This window comes from Coffea arabica, chromosome 2c, assembly GCF_036785885.1.
Source record: "Coffea arabica cultivar ET-39 chromosome 2c, Coffea Arabica ET-39 HiFi, whole genome shotgun sequence".
In the NCBI taxonomy this organism is placed as follows: domain Eukaryota; kingdom Viridiplantae; phylum Streptophyta; class Magnoliopsida; order Gentianales; family Rubiaceae; genus Coffea; species Coffea arabica.
Window position 1 is genome coordinate 31,102,002 of NC_092312.1, and position 9,293 is coordinate 31,111,294.

Sequence of the window (9,293 nt, forward strand, 5' to 3'; positions counted from 1 at the left end):
AATTTCGCCCTCGAAATTCCAACGGGTACTAAGAGTCCTTTAAAGTCAGTCAGGTACTAGAAATCACTCCAATCCCTTATATATGACCTTATCATTTAGTAAAGAGCTAAGAGATAACCAAATAGAACATGCAAAAAGGGCTCAATTCGCATAACTAGCCCTAAGTTGAAAGAAAAGTCTCAGATATTCGAAAAATTTAAAACATGGCTTAGCCTCAAGTCGAAAATTTTACCCCAGGCGGTGCTTGGAAACACAACAGGCAAAGCCACACAAATACGAATAAGTTCAAAAGCAAGGTCAAAGCAGGGTTCAAACATATAAGTTCAAAAGTAGATTCAATTACTTCAAGTTCAAGAAGCACGGGTACAAATAAGAACTCACTCGACTAGCCTATACCCAGCAATTCACATTCTCAAACAGTCGCCAAATTCAAATCCTCATATAGGTCATATTACTCATGTGTAAAAATCAAATCAGGTCCATTACATGTACGTAAGAGCACACTCGCCAAAACAAGTTCAAGTCCCAAATGAGCTCATTTTAGTCTGTCTCAGACAGTTCAAGTATTGCAAACCCCTTTGATCGGTCCAATAACAAGGTTAAATGTTAGAATCATCCACGCTTTAACCTTTCCATCAAAACTCACCTCAAGTGCAATCAAGATACAGACCCTTATTCTAACGCTCTTCACTATATGATACCCAAGTACAAGAATCCACAATAAGACAATTCACAACTCGAGCCGGCCGGTCCCAAGAGCAAACCATCCATATTAGAGATTCCCACCTGGCATAACTAACTAAGGTCTCCAACAATAGACAATCGTTCCACACTTAACAAGTCAATTCCCACAGTCCGAGAACCTTCTCCCGGCACGAGCTCAAAAGGAGCTCTGATACCATTTGTGACGACCCCACCTCCCCCTAAGGCGTACCAAAGGGTTCGGCGGACCGCCTGCCCAGCTCTCGCCAGGACTCACTCACTATCTCTATCGAATAATGTACACACAACCATGAACCACAAATAACAATCCCAATTCAAGCTTATAATGTACATTGATAGAAATCGAGGTACAAAGTCTCAATATACTCAAACTGGTTCAAGGCGTATACAATCCAAATACAAAACATTCTATTCGAGGAATAGCACGAGTACAAGTCAAAAAATCAAACAACTAGTCTATGCTAGACCTTACATATCTCGCACCTCGCTCGTACCCCTGAAAGGAAAACAAATGGAGTGGAATGAGCTAAAAGCCCAGTGAGGTTCCAAATAGCAAATTGACCATTATTTATAAGTACGAGTTTTCGATATAGCAAAGTAACGAGCATAAAGTGTTCATAAATGTGAACAGTAACACGTCAAGTAGCAATCTTGAAATGAGCAAATGTAGAAGTTTTTCAAAAGAAACAATAATCCAATAAACAATAAGTATTCCAAATCATAAGGATACGGATGGCTCTCAGGAGCCAAATTCCCCTTTTCATTACCAGGAGCTTGATCACGTAGTAGTTGACACTCCGTCAACTTTCAAGTAAGTAACCAATCCAGTAGAACACCACTTAAACGACTCTCCGTCCACCGTTCAACCCCCAGCTGGGCCCAAAATCCTCAAGAACACGGGTGGTAATACTCGAGTATACCGATTAGTCGAGGAGATATCACTCCACTCGACAATACAAGAGACCCAGGGTTCGTTACCCAATCGACCAAGCCCTTGCCGGCTCGACTAGAGTAACTCGCCACAGGGTTTCTGGAATTCCAGGAAGTGCGCGCATCATAATCAAGTATATCAAGTCAATTGCAACAATAAACAAGTATATCACATAAGGGCAAGTGCGATAAAGTACACTCTTGCCCTTACAATTCACGTATATAACATGTAATCAGATTGATCACGTATCAAGTTCAAGTATCAAGTTCAATTCGGTATTTGAAAGCACTCACCCAAAAGATATAGTGCTACTGGTCACTTTCAGGTTATACTCCGAGTTCGGAGTCCAAATCTGCGATAAAACTCAATTTGAGAACTTTGAAACATGATTAGAGTTCGAAACTTAGACGTTTCGTTCAATAAGAATCAAGAAATGAAAATTCACTTGGAGAATACTCGTGAAATACTCGCTCACTTTTTAAATGATAAAACTTTGTAACATTTATACTTGAAATGGTCATGCGAGTCGAAAGTACAAGGAAATCGTACTTTGAACAATCATTATTTCATTTCTCAAGGGGTACAAGTTCGGCCAAGTCCTTATTTATATATCTTGGGACAAGAAGACTTAAGTACTCTAGATGGTTCAAGCAGTAATCACTCTTAACTCATACTCAAGTTGCAAAGATAGTTTTCTAGACCTCGAGTAAAAATTTGAGCAGCATGCCCTTTGTGTTTACCTAATTTCCAGCCATTTAGGCTTCATTATTTTTCTTCAACAACATCCCAACATCATACAAATCAGCAATTTATGTCAAGAGCCGTTCCATAGGCTCACAATATCATAATAACAAGAATCGCATTAAGTACAAGTGCAGAAATTCACTGTGGCACAAGACAGATTTGACGTACCAAATGCGGAAATAACATATCCAAGGCTATGCTTATCGGATTGCGGCGTAACCTATGCCGTTTCGAAGCTAAGACTCAGGGCTACAATGTTCATGAAGGTCACTTAACCCAGTTTCGAGTGTAACCAGGTAAAAAATGCAAGATACTATACCAGGATCACAAAAACAGATTCACAAAAATGCATTTTAGCGGAAACATCATAACTCAGGCTCTCCAAGTCCAAATTCCAAAATTCCAAAACCAGCTGAAAGCTAATAAACAGGGTTACAATGTTCATGAAGATCACTTAGTCCAGTTTCTAATGCAACTTAGTCAAATCCTCAAATTACAGAACCAAAATCCAATTCATCGGCTATTTATCCACACTGCACTGGAATGGACATAACTCAGTGTACAAAAGTCCAATTCAGGTGTTATTAGAGGCATTTTAAAGCTACTTCAGAACACTACAACTTTCATGTTTTGGCCCAGAGCTAAATCAGAATGGATCCTGGTCAGAAAACGTGATTAACTGGACAAACTGAACACACGGACTGCTGAGGAAAAACTTAAAACAGTAAGGGTATTTCGGACTTTTCACGACCTACGTTGCTCCGATTGAGCTGAAATTTTACAGGCACCTACAAAATACCATTCTCTACAACTTTGCTTCTTTGACCCAAGGCCAATTCGGCCTCTAACACACCGATACAAATTCGGACAGAATGCTTGGGAAATTTTCCAGAAATCTGAAATTTTTAGCTCTAAGTGTAATTTCCTCAAATTTCTGGTTCTAATCACCACTAAACAACCTTATATAACCTTAATTGCAACATTTACACATCATACATCACATTGAGCAGAAAATCAGAACCCCTAGTTCATCAAATAAATTGGGGAAAACCTCTAAATCATGCTAATCATCCATGATTCCACCACTATAATCAAACTACTAACTTAATTTAACAAAATCAAAAGCAAAACTTAGAGAGATGAGTTCTCTTACCTTGGTTAGAAGTCTCTAAAAGCAGCCCCAAGCTTTCCTTTTCCAAACTTTCACCACCAAACACTAACTAACCACTCAAAGACAAGATTAATCGGTTTCTTTTGTTTGATTTCTCACTTTGTTGGTGGATTGAAGAAGAAATGGAGAAGAGTTTTGTTTTTCCTCTCTTGTTCTTACTCTCTCTCTCTCTATGCTCTTAGCAGCAGAAAATGAAGAGAAATGAAGCTGATTTTTGTCTTATAAGGAGTAAGAAGGTTAGAGTTAATTAAGACCACAATTTGGCTAACACTTGGACAATTTTTAGCCACTAATTTTTCTCTTTCTTCCCCTTGCTTATAAGCCACAAATTTCGGTCCCCTTAGCTGTAATATAAGAAGATATTTTGGCTCAAATATCAATAAGCTTGTGGTGCAAGAAAGTGGTGGTCCAGTGGTGCGTTCAAACGGTAGTGCGCGGGACCCGCCGGTTCGCGCCGTTTTTCTTAAAAACTCACGTACTAGGGTTTTTACTTCCCATTCACTAACCTTATCTCATTGCTACTAGTCACATATTATTTCTCACTTAAAAGTCACTTTTAATCATCAAATTGATCCTCGGCCAGTACCGGAAATTTATCCGGCGGAAAAATCGCAAAACCCTAATTTTGCTCAAATCTTGAGACCGAAGTATAAAACCCTATTTCCAGGTTCATCTGCACTTATTGTTGAACAATTGGGTAGTAGGGCCTTAATAAATAATAATTTTCAGATAAAAGGAAATTTTTTTTTTTTTTAAGAAAACGTGAGGAATTTACAATTTCAATAATTAACATTAGAATCTCTAGTAAAATATGAAAGATTTAAGAAACCGTTTAGTCACAAGTAAACTAGGGTTTTTTTTTTATTAAAACATTAGGGTTTCTAGTCGTTTAAAACGAAATAAGGTTTTAAATCAAACCCGAAGAAATATACTTTAATATTTTCTTCACAAACAACCTCCTAATATTCGGGATGTTACAATCTCCCCTCCTTAAAAGAATTTCGCCCTCGAAATTCCAACGGGTACTAAGAGTCCTTTAAAGTCAGTCAGGTACTAGAAATCACTCCAATCCCTTATATATGACCTTATCATTTAGTAAAGAGCTAAGAGATAACCAAATAGAACATGCAAAAAGGGCTCAATTCGCATAACTAGCCCTAAGTTGAAAGAAAAGTCTCAGATATTCGAAAAATTTAAAACATGGCTTAGCCTCAAGTCGAAAATTTTACCCCAGGCGGTGCTTGGAAACACAACAGGCAAAGCCACACAAATACGAATAAGTTCAAAAGCAAGGTCAAAGCAGGGTTCAAACATATAAGTTCAAAAGTAGATTCAATTACTTCAAGTTCAAGAAGCACGGGTACAAATAAGAACTCACTCGACTAGCCTATACCCAGCAATTCACATTCTCAAACAGTCGCCAAATTCAAATCCTCATATAGGTCATATTACTCATGTGTAAAAATCAAATCAGGTCCATTACATGTACGTAAGAGCACACTCGCCAAAACAAGTTCAAGTCCCAAATGAGCTCATTTTAGTCTGTCTCAGACAGTTCAAGTATTGCAAACCCCTTTGATCGGTCCAATAACAAGGTTAAATGTTAGAATCATCCACGCTTTAACCTTTCCATCAAAACTCACCTCAAGTGCAATCAAGATACAGACCCTTATTCTAACGCTCTTCACTATATGATACCCAAGTACAAGAATCCACAATAAGACAATTCACAACTCGAGCCGGCCGGTCCCAAGAGCAAACCATCCATATTAGAGATTCCCACCTGGCATAACTAACTAAGGTCTCCAACAATAGACAATCGTTCCACACTTAACAAGTCAATTCCCACAGTCCGAGAACCTTCTCCCGGCACGAGCTCAAAAGGAGCTCTGATACCATTTGTGACGACCCCACCTCCCCCTAAGGCGTACCAAAGGGTTCGGCGGACCGCCTGCCCAGCTCTCGCCAGGACTCACTCACTATCTCTATCGAATAATGTACACACAACCATGAACCACAAATAACAATCCCAATTCAAGCTTATAATGTACATTGATAGAAATCGAGGTACAAAGTCTCAATATACTCAAACTGGTTCAAGGCGTATACAATCCAAATACAAAACATTCTATTCGAGGAATAGCACGAGTACAAGTCAAAAAATCAAACAACTAGTCTATGCTAGACCTTACATATCTCGCACCTCGCTCGTACCCCTGAAAGGAAAACAAATGGAGTGGAATGAGCTAAAAGCCCAGTGAGGTTCCAAATAGCAAATTGACCATTATTTATAAGTACGAGTTTTCGATATAGCAAAGTAACGAGCATAAAGTGTTCATAAATGTGAACAGTAACACGTCAAGTAGCAATCTTGAAATGAGCAAATGTAGAAGTTTTTCAAAAGAAACAATAATCCAATAAACAATAAGTATTCCAAATCATAAGGATACGGATGGCTCTCAGGAGCCAAATTCCCCTTTTCATTACCAGGAGCTTGATCACGTAGTAGTTGACACTCCGTCAACTTTCAAGTAAGTAACCAATCCAGTAGAACACCACTTAAACGACTCTCCGTCCACCGTTCAACCCCCAGCTGGGCCCAAAATCCTCAAGAACACGGGTGGTAATACTCGAGTATACCGATTAGTCGAGGAGATATCACTCCACTCGACAATACAAGAGACCCAGGGTTCGTTACCCAATCGACCAAGCCCTTGCCGGCTCGACTAGAGTAACTCGCCACAGGGTTTCTGGAATTCCAGGAAGTGCGCGCATCATAATCAAGTATATCAAGTCAATTGCAACAATAAACAAGTATATCACATAAGGGCAAGTGCGATAAAGTACACTCTTGCCCTTACAATTCACGTATATAACATGTAATCAGATTGATCACGTATCAAGTTCAAGTATCAAGTTCAATTCGGTATTTGAAAGCACTCACCCAAAAGATATAGTGCTACTGGTCACTTTCAGGTTATACTCCGAGTTCGGAGTCCAAATCTGCGATAAAACTCAATTTGAGAACTTTGAAACATGATTAGAGTTCGAAACTTAGACGTTTCGTTCAATAAGAATCAAGAAATGAAAATTCACTTGGAGAATACTCGTGAAATACTCGCTCACTTTTTAAATGATAAAACTTTGTAACATTTATACTTGAAATGGTCATGCGAGTCGAAAGTACAAGGAAATCGTACTTTGAACAATCATTATTTCATTTCTCAAGGGGTACAAGTTCGGCCAAGTCCTTATTTATATATCTTGGGACAAGAAGACTTAAGTACTCTAGATGGTTCAAGCAGTAATCACTCTTAACTCATACTCAAGTTGCAAAGATAGTTTTCTAGACCTCGAGTAAAAATTTGAGCAGCATGCCCTTTGTGTTTACCTAATTTCCAGCCATTTAGGCTTCATTATTTTTCTTCAACAACATCCCAACATCATACAAATCAGCAATTTATGTCAAGAGCCGTTCCATAGGCTCACAATATCATAATAACAAGAATCGCATTAAGTACAAGTGCAGAAATTCACTGTGGCACAAGACAGATTTGACGTACCAAATGCGGAAATAACATATCCAAGGCTATGCTTATCGGATTGCGGCGTAACCTATGCCGTTTCGAAGCTAAGACTCAGGGCTACAATGTTCATGAAGGTCACTTAACCCAGTTTCGAGTGTAACCAGGTAAAAAATGCAAGATACTATACCAGGATCACAAAAACAGATTCACAAAAATGCATTTTAGCGGAAACATCATAACTCAGGCTCTCCAAGTCCAAATTCCAAAATTCCAAAACCAGCTGAAAGCTAATAAACAGGGTTACAATGTTCATGAAGATCACTTAGTCCAGTTTCTAATGCAACTTAGTCAAATCCTCAAATTACAGAACCAAAATCCAATTCATCGGCTATTTATCCACACTGCACTGGAATGGACATAACTCAGTGTACAAAAGTCCAATTCAGGTGTTATTAGAGGCATTTTAAAGCTACTTCAGAACACTACAACTTTCATGTTTTGGCCCAGAGCTAAATCAGAATGGATCCTGGTCAGAAAACGTGATTAACTGGACAAACTGAACACACGGACTGCTGAGGAAAAACTTAAAACAGTAAGGGTATTTCGGACTTTTCACGACCTACGTTGCTCCGATTGAGCTGAAATTTTACAGGCACCTACAAAATACCATTCTCTACAACTTTGCTTCTTTGACCCAAGGCCAATTCGGCCTCTAACACACCGATACAAATTCGGACAGAATGCTTGGGAAATTTTCCAGAAATCTGAAATTTTTAGCTCTAAGTGTAATTTCCTCAAATTTCTGGTTCTAATCACCACTAAACAACCTTATATAACCTTAATTGCAACATTTACACATCATACATCACATTGAGCAGAAAATCAGAACCCCTAGTTCATCAAATAAATTGGGGAAAACCTCTAAATCATGCTAATCATCCATGATTCCACCACTATAATCAAACTACTAACTTAATTTAACAAAATCAAAAGCAAAACTTAGAGAGATGAGTTCTCTTACCTTGGTTAGAAGTCTCTAAAAGCAGCCCCAAGCTTTCCTTTTCCAAACTTTCACCACCAAACACTAACTAACCACTCAAAGACAAGATTAATCGGTTTCTTTTGTTTGATTTCTCACTTTGTTGGTGGATTGAAGAAGAAATGGAGAAGAGTTTTGTTTTTCCTCTCTTGTTCTTACTCTCTCTCTCTCTATGCTCTTAGCAGCAGAAAATGAAGAGAAATGAAGCTGATTTTTGTCTTATAAGGAGTAAGAAGGTTAGAGTTAATTAAGACCACAATTTGGCTAACACTTGGACAATTTTTAGCCACTAATTTTTCTCTTTCTTCCCCTTGCTTATAAGCCACAAATTTCGGTCCCCTTAGCTGTAATATAAGAAGATATTTTGGCTCAAATATCAATAAGCTTGTGGTGCAAGAAAGTGGTGGTCCAGTGGTGCGTTCAAACGGTAGTGCGCGGGACCCGCCGGTTCGCGCCGTTTTTCTTAAAAACTCACGTACTAGGGTTTTTACTTCCCATTCACTAACCTTATCTCATTGCTACTAGTCACATATTATTTCTCACTTAAAAGTCACTTTTAATTATCAAATTGATCCTCGGCCAGTACCGGAAATTTATCCGGCGGAAAAATCGCAAAACCCTAATTTTGCTCAAATCTTGAGACCGAAGTATAAAACCCTATTTCCAGGTTCATCTGCACTTATTGTTGAACAATTGGGTAGTAGGGCCTTAATAAATAATAATTTTCAGATAAAAGGAAATTTTTTTTTTTTAAGAAAACGTGAGGAATTTACAATTTCAATAATTAACATTAGAATCTCTAGTAAAATATGAAAGATTTAAGAAACCGTTTAGTCACAAGTAAACTAGGGTTTTTTTTTATTAAAACATTAGGGTTTCTAGTCGTTTAAAACGAAATAAGGTTTTAAATCAAACCCGAAGAAATATACTTTAATATTTTCTTCACAAACAACCTCCTAATATTCGGGATGTTACAAAGGCCAACTTTTTTAGCTGACAAGTTCCTCCAATTTCTTACTCATGTGCTTCAAACCACCTTTGAAACTCACCGACTTTGCAAACTTTAGAACTTCAATCAACATATTGCAAGCTTGTTCTTGTTCAAGATATAGGTCATTTCCGACTCCTAAAAAAAACAATCAAAGCATGCAAGTTAAA